Below are 13,911 nucleotides of genomic sequence, written 5' to 3'. Positions count from 1 at the left end.
TTTGTCATAGCCTTTTTTGGGTTTTAAAAGTAGGGGATTTTAGAGAGAGAAAAATGAAAGTAGGCGATTTTTTAGCAAAAGTTGGTTATTTGCACATAGCCTTTATCAGTGTGTGTATACCATGTTATAAATTACGTCATGAGTGCATCATCAATAATTTGCTTCAAAAATAATGACTTAAAACAAAGATGACTTTTCTTTATCTTCACCATTCTAAATGAAACAAAGGGCAGTGTATGCCGCTGAAAGCCCCGCCTTGGTTTTATAACTGGAGTTTGATTAGGTGATTAGTTTCCTCAAACACTTTGACAAACCTTTTTCCAAACTAATGATTTGACAGTGCTCCATCAGGTTGTGGTTTTGTAAAAAGGTTTGTCGAATTGTTTTCAGAAACTAAACTCTCAATCAAACTCTAGTAAAAGACTAAAGGCGGGGTTCTGTAAGCGGTGTAGGCTTCGCTTTTTTCATTTAAAATGGTGAATAAATAGTTTAGTTAAATTTGTCTAAAGTCTTTATTTGAAGCAAAATATTGCATTCCGACGTAACATTTATGACATATTTTATCACGTTGTATACACACACTGTTTATGCAGCTATCAAAGCAAGAGACTTGTTAAAAAAAATGGACATTTTCCCATAGCCTCTATGCAGTTATGAAAGTAGGAAATTTTTAGAGAAAAAATGCACATTTTCATATAGCCTTTATACAGTTACCAATGTAGGGGAGTTTTGGAAAATGGTTGGACATTTTCTCATAGCCTTTATGTAGTTATCAAAGTAAGGGATTTTTGTGGAAAACCTTGGTATTTAGAACATTGCGAAACACTGTACAAATGAAACCTGGTACACATGTTGCCAGAGACAGTACCCACATTTACAACAAGGCCCATAACTCTGGCTGTAATAATTAGTGTGCAATGCCTCTTGTTTGTCCTACAAAACCTTGACGAGCGTGGATATTCACTCCGCGGCATTACGATTCACGCAAAAAAACACAGACACCAAAGTCTTTCCTAAATTTTGAATTGAGATGTAGGTAGAATATACCAAATTAAAGAGGTGAGCATTTGTTATTCTAAATTTCCTCAATCTGGGAACATGTATCATCAATCGCACATATAAACGACCGTCTAACCTCCGACCGTAGTGTTTTAAATGAGCAGAAACTATAACGGACAAGAAAAGTACTTTTTCAAATTTGATTACGCTTACACAGTTTCAGAGTAGTCATCGTTTGTAAAGCCCGCTAAAAATGTAAATTATATTCTAAATATCATTTATTCCAACGTGCTCCTGTTAATTGGTATATTCAGATAAACAGATTTCAGTAAATGTTGACATGTACATTACTTTAAGGTTAAATAAGTATGTGAGCGTTAAGCATGTCTGGTCACATGCTTTGCTAGGAATATTACTTAAGCCTTAGGCTGTATATAAAAAATAAGATGATATCACCATCACATGATTGCACTATGAGGGGCATTCAATAAATTCTGTCACACATGATTGCACTATGAGGGGCATTCAATAAATTCTGTCACACATGATTGCACTATGAGGGGCATTCAATAAATTCTGTCACACATGATTGCACTATGAGGGGCATTCAATAAATTCTGTCACACATGATTGCACTATGAGGGGCATTCAATAAATTCTGTCACACATGATTGCACTATGAGGGGCATTCAATAAATTCTGTCACTGGTATTTGAATGTTCAAAACGTTCACTGCATGGGAAATTTGTTCACATCAAACCTTTAAAGTTTTTCCCGTGTGCAGAGACATTCTTTTGGATTCTTTCTATCCATGACCTGAATGCTGTTAAGCAGTCTCCCTTTGGTAAACTATTGAGACGCTGAAAAATTGCCAAAAGAAATTGGCACAATCAAAACAGTTGGCCTTTTGGTCTGATGTCAAAATGTAGGGGGCTGACTGAGCACAACGCTTCTTTAGTTTCAAACAATCAGTCAGAATATGATTGACGCTCCCTTCTGAAATGCCCAGACTATTAGCTATTTTGGCAAATAGTATATCGGCCATCTTCATCTACCATAACTAAAAGTAGCAATGTTTCCCTTTGTTGCAGGCTTATAAACCACCTTTAAACCCACAATATGATTCTCATTCAAGTCACCCATGAGAACTACCATATGTGTGAAACAATTCACACAAAAATCTCTATTTTGGTGTTAACAGCAAAGAAATTTGGGGTTTAATGTAAGCCCTGATTTCTTACTTGTCTTCTGGTTTCATTAGAGCATTGAAAAATAGCCACTAAAATTGAGTGTTTAGAATTGAACAATACATATCTAGGTTAATTTAACGGGATTGGATAAATAAAATCACATGTGTGTTAAATAAACAATAACAATCAACTGCATGAAATTCACATGCTTTAATACAAATTAAGCATGGTTTCTATGGAAGGCCATTTTTGAAATCAAACCACGTTCGTATGAAAGAGTTGTTGTTTTCCAGAACAAAGAGACTTTATCAAATTTACATCTTTCCTCATTCACAATATGGTGAGAAAAGCACTAGTCTGACATACTACTATAAATACATAAAGAAAAAAATGGCCTTTCTTGCTCTTGCCATGTACCTAAAATTGCCACTAATTGATGGATAAATGGTACTCTGAACAGGGTATGATCCAGCCCCTATTTCCTGAACCTTTTTGAGGTCAACAGGCTTAAGTTGTTTATTTCAAATAGCCAAAATAATACTTTAATTTGATTTTGTTAACTGAATAATGGTTTATTGTCATTATCATAAAAAAATCATATTTTAAGTCTAATAACTCTTAAAGAAGAAAAGATAAGGCATAGTATGGAAACAACAAAAATAGTGAGCTTAGTTTAATCTTTTTTTAAGGGACTTCAGAAGCTTTAAAGAATTGGAGCCTCATACTGGCCTAAATTATTTGTTTAACGTATCTCGATGTCTTGTTTTCAAGTGTATTAAAGATAAAATAGAACCAAGGCTCATTTGTTTAAATTTCTTATGTAATAAGTTAATTCCTTCTGTCCGTCTCTTTGTAAAAATATTTTATTCTGCCAGGTTGTTTTAGTTTAATTCTTTGAAAAGGACAGGAGTATTTATTGTACAGATACAGTTGTTTTTTTCAGAAATGTTTATTGGGTTGAAGTAAATGGCCAAATGAGTATTGCTGATTTGCAATGTAGAAATGCTTAATTTGCACTGAATAGAAAATATTTAAATCCTTCATAGAATAAGTACCACTTTTCAAGTTTTGTAACTGATGGTTTTAATAGTTTAACCTTTATCAAATTCTAAAAATGACATTTTTATAAATTGAAAGTAAAAGAAAGAATTTTGTTAATTTCATTGTAGGCCTAAACAGGAGCCATACTAACCTTCTAGTTTATTAACCAGGTTTTCACATAGTAAACCCCGGTTATTAGAATGACGAACGTAGTTGTTCGGCTGGGCGGCGTCAAACTCACCTATGAAACTGAATAATCTCAGTAAGGGTTGACATATATTGACCAAGCTTGGTCTATAGGAAGAGTTTATGGATACCTTTCATGGGATTGGGTTTTGGGTCCCTAGAGTTAAGGTCAAGGTCATTGTTACTAAAAATAGAAAACTGGTTGAAACTGAATAACTTTAGTTAGGGTTGACATATTTTGACCCAACTTGGTATAAAGAAAGAGTTTATGGACACCTTTCATGGGATTGCGTTTGGGGTCCCTAGGATCAATGTCACTGTAACTAAAAATAGAAAAACGGTTGAAACTGAATAACTTTAGTTAGGGTTGACATATCTTGACCCAACTTGGTATAAAGAAAGAGTTTATGGACACCTTTCATGGGATTGCGTTTGGGGTCCTTAGGATCAATGTCCCTGTTACTAAAAATAGAAAAACGGTTGAAACTGAATAACTTTAGTAAGGGTTGACATATCTTGACCCAACTTGGTATAAAGGAAGAGTTTATGAATACCTTTCATGGGATTGCGTTTGGGGTCCCTAGGGTCAAGGTCACTGTTATTAAAAATAGGAAAACAGTTGAAACTGAATAACTTTAGTCAGGGTTCACATATCTTGATCAAACTTGGTATAAAGGAAGAGTTTATGGAGACTTTTCATGGGATTGCGTTTGGGGTCCCTAGGGTCAAGGTCACGTTTATTAAAAATAGAAGAATGGTTAAAACTGAATAACTCTAGTCAGGGTTCACATATCTTGACCAAGCTTGGTACATAGGAAGAGTTTATTGAGACTTTTCATGGGATTGCGAATAAGGCCCTAGGGTCAAGGTGAATAACTTTAGTTAGGGTTGACATATCTTGACCAAACTTGATATTTAGGAAGAGTTTATGGATACCTTTCTTGGGATTGCATTTGGGGCCTCTAGGGTCAAGGTCACTATTACTTAAAATAGAAAAATGGTTGAAACTGAATATCTTTAATTACAGTTCATTTTTTAAATGACATCAAGAACGATGAAATATAACTAAAGTTGCATTATATAATTATATAAACACCAACCCTCATCCTATAATGATATGTTAAACAGGAAATTGCTTAAAGCAGGAAATTTTCCTATAATAAAAAAGCTATGATCGTGAGCGTTCAGTTCAAACTGTAATCCACCATGGACAGGGAGACTTGCCAATTGATGTCAGTGCGACTCTCGCGCGTGCTGGAGGACATAGGCGTCAGTGAGTGGATGATTACCAAGAGGAGGAGAATGTGGCTGACGACAGAGGTATTGTGTGCTACATCCTTTACTCATATACTAGGTGCAGATAACATTATTCATCACTTTGGTAGTCAGAGTGAGGGGTCAACAACCCCTGGGATGACCTCGGATGTTGACATGTTAGCTTATACAAACGAATGTTTTGTGCTTCAAGACTTGCGTGGATGGCAGCCACAGAAGATCAACTTGCTTGTTTTTAAGAATGAGCAAATTCCGCCCCAGCACTGCTATATCCAGGCTTTTGGAATAGACAACTCACTGCATAAGCCTGACTTTTCTGAGGACAGTGAAGGGAGGTTGTTTCTTAAAAATACATTTATAGATGGTTGGATGTCGTGTTACAGTAAACTCATAATTAATGGGCCTTCAAGAAGCTTTGATGAAAAGGTAGATATTGTAAATGCATTTCGCTGTGCAACACTAACTGAAGAGTGCCAGTTTATGTTTAGCAGACCGCGCCCTGGACACTGGCCTAAACCTGAGACATTGGCCAAAGCAAGGATGTGCCCTTCTTTTCTTGTGCCACAGGGATACCCTGAGAGTGAAAATAAAAATATAGAATGGAGGTTTTCAACCTCTCTGATGGAAAGACTTTTATTGTTTGACTTTACCACTATCCAGATGAAAGTTTACACTTTGTTAAAAATGATCCGGAAATCATTAATCAAACCCATAGTCGGTGATAGGCTCAGTACGTTTCATCTTAAAACGGCAATGATGTTTACAATAGAGAGCTACCCACCAGATATGTGGAGAGAAGACCAAATTATACAATGTGCCATCTACTGTCTGACAACTCTTTGCAGGTGGCTCAAGCTAGGGTACTTTCCACACTTCACCATCTCTGGGGTGAATTTGTTTGTTGGGAAACTAAACAAAGATGAAAGACGTAGGGTGCTTGCAGAATTTCAAGACTATATTGATGAAAGCCTTCAAATTGTATTTAACATAGAAATGGATGATTTAGGATCAAGATTGATTAAAACATTGGATTTTACACAAACTCTCACCGTGTCGACTAGAAAACAAATGTCCATTTTAGAATGGACATATTTGGTAGGATTGTCTTGTGTTTGCCACGGAAACTTTATAAAACTATTGATAGTACATCAAAGTTTAGCTGAATATACTCCTAGATTTTTAATTAACTTAATTACCAAATTAACGACTCTGTTAGATCTTTCAGAGACTGATAACAACCTCCAACAAGAGGCAAAGTCTTTTTTGATTCCTTTTGTCGCAGGCACACTTGCCTCCACACTAGCTTCAGAGTGCATAGGACTGGGTCGGCCACTTTCACCAGATATTGTCAATCTGTACGAAATGTCCATTCACTCTGATCTTCTATCGAATAGGCTGAAATTTGCATCCATGTTGTATTGTAGAGGGCAATATGAGTCGACAGCACAAATACTGAGATATTGTGAAAGTCTCCTTGGCATCCATGTTGTATTGTAGGGGGCAATATGATTCGACAGCACAACTACTGAGATATTGTGAAAGTCTCATTGGAAGTTATGTGATACACTACTGCACTTGCAAAACAATGTTATCTAGTCCAAGTGATGAGTTTGCGGAGAGAACTATGAATATGGATATATTTGATATATTCAGAAGCACCTTTGTTTACTGCACATCATTTACTATCCATGAACGATTTTGTGTTCCGGAGCACCTGGTGTATGAGTTGTCTAGAACAATGAACCGTGAAGGTAACGAACAGAGATTATATCAAAATGCATGGATGGGTACAATAGCAATAGACAGTGTGCCATTTCTCTACTACCTTCAGTACCTCACATACAGACAGCTAGAGCTAGGCGAAAGGAAACTTGCTGCCTTTCAAAAACTTTTGTGTTACTCTTTAAGTTCACTCTTTCGATATGGTGGCCACCCAGAGACATGCTTTAATGTTCTTGCTCATTGCTTTGAAATGGAAAACATGCCCTTTTTTGCAATGTGCTGCTATATAGATTCTTTGAATATTCAGTCAAGAAACAATGCAGCAAACGGGCATATTAGAAGACTTTCATCGAATGCTATTTACTAGAGACGTCAAAAATTAGCAAACGCGAAAAAGAAACAACGTTCGACTTTTGCCACCTGTTATATCTGAGAGCTTTGATGAAAACCTTTACACTGCTATAACAATTTAAAAAACAACAAGATAATGTGTACCATTTTTGTAATTGGATTAATACACTGTCATTGTTGTTTTACCATTCTGACCAATTTTGAAGTCATCAAACTGTTTTGAAAATCGTCTTTCATTTTAATTCGATGTGAATTGTTTTATGCTTTCCTTGACAAAAGTAAAAAATAAATACATATCCTTGTCTTTGTTTTATTTATTTTTCTGTTATGTTTAGTAATTGCTTTTTTTGGCGAAAATGTGCATATGGGTTTGCTTATGTTGGTCGTACGGTCAATCAAACCAAATCTTGTCCTCAGTGTAACTGAATAACACTTCAATCGCAGGACCATGAAACTTCAGCGGTAGATTGTCCTTGACCAGTAGATGACCTCTATTGTTTTTAAGGTCAGTAGGTGAAAGGTCACAATCATCAGTCTTATGAAAACATTTCTCAAGACGGTGAGATTGGTTGTAGTCATCCAATATATTGTGGGTTCAATCTCCACCAGAGCTCACATGGTCTCTCAAAACGGACACCAGTATTAATGTCTACCAAAACACGGATTCCTGCTTGACTCTATAAGCTGTGTTAGTTTTCGTCACAAACGAGCTGAAGGAAATTAGTATACACTTAACTATAAACTTAAACGTTGTCCGCAAAACAGCTCTTAAACGGTGTCACCTAGGACCATTTAACTTCAGAATAAGGTTGCCCTGAACCAGTAAGTGAACGATATTGTTTTTGATGACAGTAAGTAAAAGGTCATGGCCAAAAAAATTATGAAAAGTGTCCGCACAAAATCTCCAGATCAGTAATAGCTAGGACCATGAAAAGTGACAGTTTGCTCTTGATCAGCTGAAAACCCTTGATGTTTTGGAGGTCAGTACGTCAAGGTCTTGGCCAACAGTCTTGTAAAAACTTAGTCAACACAATAACTTCAGAACCATTGACTTAGGACAATGGAACGTACTCGAAACTACCCTAGACCAACTGTAAACCCTATTGTTGTGAGATCAGTTGTTCAAAGATCATGGACAACAGTCATATGAAAACTGTTCTGCACAATAACCAAAGAAGGGTCTGACCTTGTACCATCAAACTAAAGTTGAAGGTAGCCATTAACCCGTTGTTTTAGAGTCAGTATCTCAACGGTCATGGTCAACGGTCTTATAGCAGTTTGATCGCGCAATAACTTGAAACTAGTTTGACCCAGGATAATCAAACTTAAGAGATAGGTTGCAAATGACCAGTAGATGACCACTTTATTTTTTTTTTAATGAGAAGTTCACAGATCTATTTCATTAACAGCAATCTTATAAAACAATCTGCACAATAATTTAAAAACAGTTTCATATAGTACCATTAAACGTCAATAGAATATTGTTTTATACAAGAAGATGACCATTATTTTTCTGGGGATAAGTAGCTCAAGGTCACAGCCAGCAGTCTTACCTAATTTTGTCCTAAAAGAACATTTTTCCCCAGATCGTCAAATTCAGTGAGAGGATGCCCTGGAGCGGATGATGCATTTTATTGTTACGGGGTCAGTATTTCAAAGGTTACGGTCACTGTAAACAATCTGACGAAGACGTATTTACCCAAGAACTATTTGATCTATGACCTTCAACTTTAGGTGGTAAGTTGCTCCTTATGAGAAGATGACCCCTATTGTATTTTGGTCAGTAGACTGAAGGTCACGATCTTATTAAAAACGTTATCACTCGGAATTGTTCGACCTAGAACCATCACGCTTAAGTGGCAGGTTGCACCGAACCAACTTTTGACATATATTGTTTTGAGGGATAGTAGGTAACCAAAGGTCAACAGACATATGAACAATGTGTCTGCTAATAACTTGAGAACAGTTGGACCTAGGATATCAACTATCGGTGGTAGATTGACCCCGAACAATAAATGGCTGTCATTGTTTCTGGGTCAGTATGACAAAGGTCAAGGTATCGGCCAACAGTCTTATGAAAACTTTGTGTCTAATAATAACTTGAGAACAGTTAACCTAGGATCTTCAAACTCCAGTGATCGGATGCCCTTGGCCATTAAAAGACCCCTATTGTTTTTAGGCATGTAAGTTAAAATTCAAGGTTAAAAGTATTAATTTTGGCATAACACAGGAAGGGTTTGACTTGGGACCATCAGACTTCAGTCACTGTGGTAAGTTGCCTTGTACCAGCATTTGAGTCATTGATGTTGAGGTCAGTTTTGCAATAATCATGGTCTCGATCAACAGTCTAATAAAAAAATTGACTACAGTTTATAATTTCAATCTTCACTTCCAGAAAATGTTGTTTTGTGTTAAATTAACTTCATGCGCGACAAATATGTATTTTGAAAATGAGTAATTTAATGGATACTAATCGAATGTGTTTCCATAGCAACCAGACGTTTAATTGCCACTTCCATGCTTTGACTTTGAAACCAAAATATAACATTGATTTGTATTTCAAACTAAATTTCCACATAATTTGTTTTGGAGCACACGCTATAGTCAAACCAATTGTAATTGTAATACCAATTTATTGAGCAAATCTTTAAAATGAGAACTTCGTCCTATTATCATACCCTTTAGTAGTAAGTAAGCAAACAGTTATCTGATGTAAAAGATGATTTTTTTTATTTGATTTATTAAGGTGTTTTACCTCACGATCAATTTTAATCAAGGCATGTCCATAAACACTGTCACCATGTTTCATCATGAATAGATAAAAATACTTTAGTTATTGCTGCAGAAGACATAAACATATTCTTAACATTCAGGTGGCATAAATCTGGAGTGACTGAGGCGATTTACACAGCAATCTAAATCATTCAAGTCATTATGTCTACAACCAATGTCACCAAGTTTCATCATGATTGGATACTAAATACTTAAGTTATTGTCTGTACAAGACATAAACATCTTACATTTTAACGTAGAAGGGGCATACCTCTGGAGTTACAGAGGTAACTTATTCCATGATCAAACTTGACAGAGACATTATGCACATAAAGATTCTCATCATGTTTCATCATGATCGAATAATAATTACCTAAGTTGTTGTCTGCACAAGGTGTTGCTGACGTCGCCGCAAATAACGCTATAGTGAACAAAAATATTGATTTTTTTAAATATAAAGACATCTAATTTTAGATAAATAAATTTTGCGGATACAAGGACAAACGGGATATTTTATTTGAAGACTTCAAAATAGTATTCTCCATGCAAATACACGTCAAAACATACATTCAATTTTTACGTCAGCCTAATATCATGCATACTTGCTACATATCTTGGTCTAAATGTAATTAGGCTATATATAACACCTAATATAATCAGCTTGAACTTTTCCAGATTGATTTCTGAAAACATTAATAAAATTATATTAAACTTGGATACAAATATTTTATTTGAGTTCAAAAAATCTCATGGATTTAGCAATTAAAGAGTGCTAACAAATTACATTTAATATTTTGTTGAAGCAAAGTGTTTTTGTTCAAAGATGTCTTGTAGAAATTAAATAACAAAGACCCATGTTTATGCGAATGTTCTTAAAAAGGGTCAGTTCTCTTAAGTTAGCGTTTCTTATAGAAAGTTGTAAAACGGAAGCAAGCAAATGTTGATGTGAATGTGAAATCTAAGGCTGCTCCCCCTCGTTTTGTTACTCCTAAAACAACCAAGCCCTTCACTCCTAGACCTGGGTCAGCAGCAACCAAAACCTGGGTCAGCAGCAACCAAGCCTTGACTCCTAGAGCTGGATCAGCAGCAAAAAACGACATTGGTCAGCAGCAACCAAGCCTTGACTTCTAGACCTGGGTCAGCAGCAACCAAGACCTGGGTCAGCAGCAACCAAGCCTTCACTCCAAGACCTTGGACAGCAGCAACCAAGACCTGGGTCAGCAGCAACCAAGCCTTGATTGCTAAACCTGGGTCAGCAGCAACCAAACCCATGACTCCTAAACCTGGTTCAGAAGCAATCAAACCTATGACCCATTAACCTGGGTAAGCAGCAACAAAGCCCTTGACCCCTAAACCTGGGTCAGCAGCAACTAAACCAATGGCTCCTTAACCTGGGTCAACAGCAACAAAACCCATGACTCCTAAACCTGGGTCAGCAGCAACCAAACCCATGACCCCTAAATCTGGGTCAGCAGCAACCAAACCAATGACTCCTTAACCTGGGTCAGCGGCAACCAAACCCTTAACCCCTAAACCTTGGTCAGTAGCAACCAAACCAATGACTCCTAAACCTGTGTCAGCAGCAACCAAACCCATGACCCCTAAACCTGGGTCAGCAGCAACCAAACCCATAATCCCTTAATCTGGGTCAGCAGCAACCAAACCAGCAGTGACAAAGAGTACACTTTTTGGATTTTCTTTTAGCTCAGCCTTTTTAAATTGAAAAAAAGTTATTGTGGTAGCACTGGCGTCATCGTCGTCACCATGCTAAAACTTGAACCTTGGCCATAAGTTTTAAACTGTAAAATCAATTTAATTAGGAGCTTACTTGGGACTCCTTTGAAGTGGGTAAATTAATATATTACTATATTAACCAAGTACAAATATGTTTAACTAAAATCTTAGGCTCTTAAAATGAGTCAAAACCAAGGGGAGCAGGTATGAACCCTGTGACTCACTTCAATTCATGGAACCCATAATCCCTTAATCTGGGTTAGCAGCAACCAAACCAGCAGCGAGGAAGGGCACACTTTGTTCACAATTTTAAGCTCAGCCATTTTTAATGGAAAAAAATGGTTATTGTGATAGCCATGGCGTCATTGTCGTCACCATGCTAAAACTTTAACCTTGGCCATAACTTTTACTTTGCGTAATATATTTAATTTGGAGCCTGTTAGAGATGATACAAGAGACAATACACATATAAATAACAAGCCCCATAACTCTGACATAAAGCATTATATAGTTATGTCCCTTTTTCGATTATTAAAAAGAAACTGACTGGCGTTAGCGTTTCCTCTGCGGCGCTCGTTTTAAAATAGTTACATTGTAGGTTACGTTGGATTATTTTGAAGTGGGTAAATTAATATATTACTATATTTACCAAGTACAAATCTGTTTAACTACAATCTTAGGCTTAAAATTAGTAAAACACAGGGGCTTAAGAAGCAGGTATGAACCCTGTGACTCCCTTCAATGCATGGAACATCGGCGTAAAGTTCACAAAGTATTGTTTTTAACTATTCTTGACCATGATTTTTTGTTTTGTGATATTAAAAACTAATATGCTATACAATGCAATTATGCACAAAAATCTTTCTTACTAAAGCCAAACCATCGACTGCCAAGGATATAGCTGCCAGAGCAACACCAACGGTTGCAGCCCAGAAAAGAAAACGGTATCAATAATGACGACACCTAGATCCGCTACTTCAAAAGCAAAGACGATTGGTGCTTAAGCGGTTCAAGGGTCTATAGTGTCATAGTTACAGGCCAGGCCCCAATATCACAAAAATACTTAAGTCACATCTTAAACTCAGTCTCAACAAATTTTATCACATAGCATTAAAATTTATAAAAAATCATAAATGTTTTTACAGTTTTATAAGCGCATTCTATCATAGAATATTTATATTATACAACCAAAAAAGTATTTGAGTACAATTATGTATTCTTTATAAAATACTCAAGTAAATGTTTTGCTCTAGAATTAGTTTTCTTTGAAATATTGAAAAAATCTTTTTATCAACACATTCTATGAGAAAATACGTTTTCAAAAAGTATAAAACATGCAAGATTTTGAAGAATATTTTGCTTTTATATGGTGAAATGAGTTCAGACTGAGTTTGAGATTTGACTTAAGTATTTTCGTGATATTGGGGCCAGGTCAAGAGTGCGATCTCCCGAATGAAGACAATCACCGTAGTTGTTAAAAGCTTCTGCTACTGCAAATAAGCCCCCAAGCAGGTATGCAGTTGTTGTTTTTTTTAACTTAGATAGTAGACAGTAGGTGGATCCCCTGTCTAGTGGTAAGACCATTGACTTTTATCCCAGAGGTCGTAGGTTGGATCCACCGGCTCACTTTAATAAAAAATACTATATTCCGGGAGGGGCGTTAAACATTGATTCCGTCTGGCAGTGCTATGCGCACATTAAAGAAACAGGGTAGCTGAAACCAGGTTAACATTATGTCTGTGTTCTATGCTCTACTACATAACACGACTATAACTGTCACAGAGATCGACGCACATGTATAGTCCGTTTCGTTGTTAAATCTTAGTACTCATACCTATCAACAGACAGGTATTCTGCTTTTAATAAGTATGTTTTATATGACAAGAGTAAACAGTCATTATATACATAAACAGGTGTCGGAGTTATAGGCCTCGCTATACATGTGTGTACTCTATTTGGCAACATGTGTACCAAGTTTCGTTTCAATATCTCAACCTGTTTTAGTGTTATTGCCAAGGTTAGCGTGTTGCAAGTTGACCAAAAATGGCATAAATTAATGATTGTTTTCAATGTATTTAAATTTCTTCCAAACATCTCTCTTTAAAGGGAATGACTTTGGGGCACCATTTTCCTGACGATTTATCACAATTACCTTCCTTGTATTTCCATAGCAACCATGGCCTTCGTCCCGACTTTTTTACCTGCATTTATACAAACTGTTTCAAACGGCCCGTTTTTTTATAAATACTAAAACAAATCATTATTTGTCCGCAAAGAATTAAGAAAATTGTGTTTGTAGTTAGAAATGTCATTTCAGTTTATTTCATTTTACACAATTGTTTATACAGTACTGTAACAGTTATAATGTGTCTTACGGACCGGTTGATATGCAATATAAAGCAGGATTTATTAGAATTATACATGTGAAATAAATGTTCAAATTGAACAAAGGCAGATGAAACACTTAATTCTCTGCATGCTTGATTTGCCATAGTGTTTTACTGCATTTCTTTTCATTACATTTTGGTAAAAATGAGTATTTTCCAGTCTGCACGTGCTTTTCAAGCCAAACCCTGTCTGGCTGAGATCCATAGTGCGCTCGGCCGAGCTTTGATACTACTGCACGCACGAAAAGTAAAAA

Source organism: Mya arenaria, chromosome 11 (assembly GCF_026914265.1).
Source record: "Mya arenaria isolate MELC-2E11 chromosome 11, ASM2691426v1".
Classification (NCBI taxonomy): domain Eukaryota; kingdom Metazoa; phylum Mollusca; class Bivalvia; order Myida; family Myidae; genus Mya; species Mya arenaria.
This window is presented reverse-complemented; position numbering follows the sequence as displayed.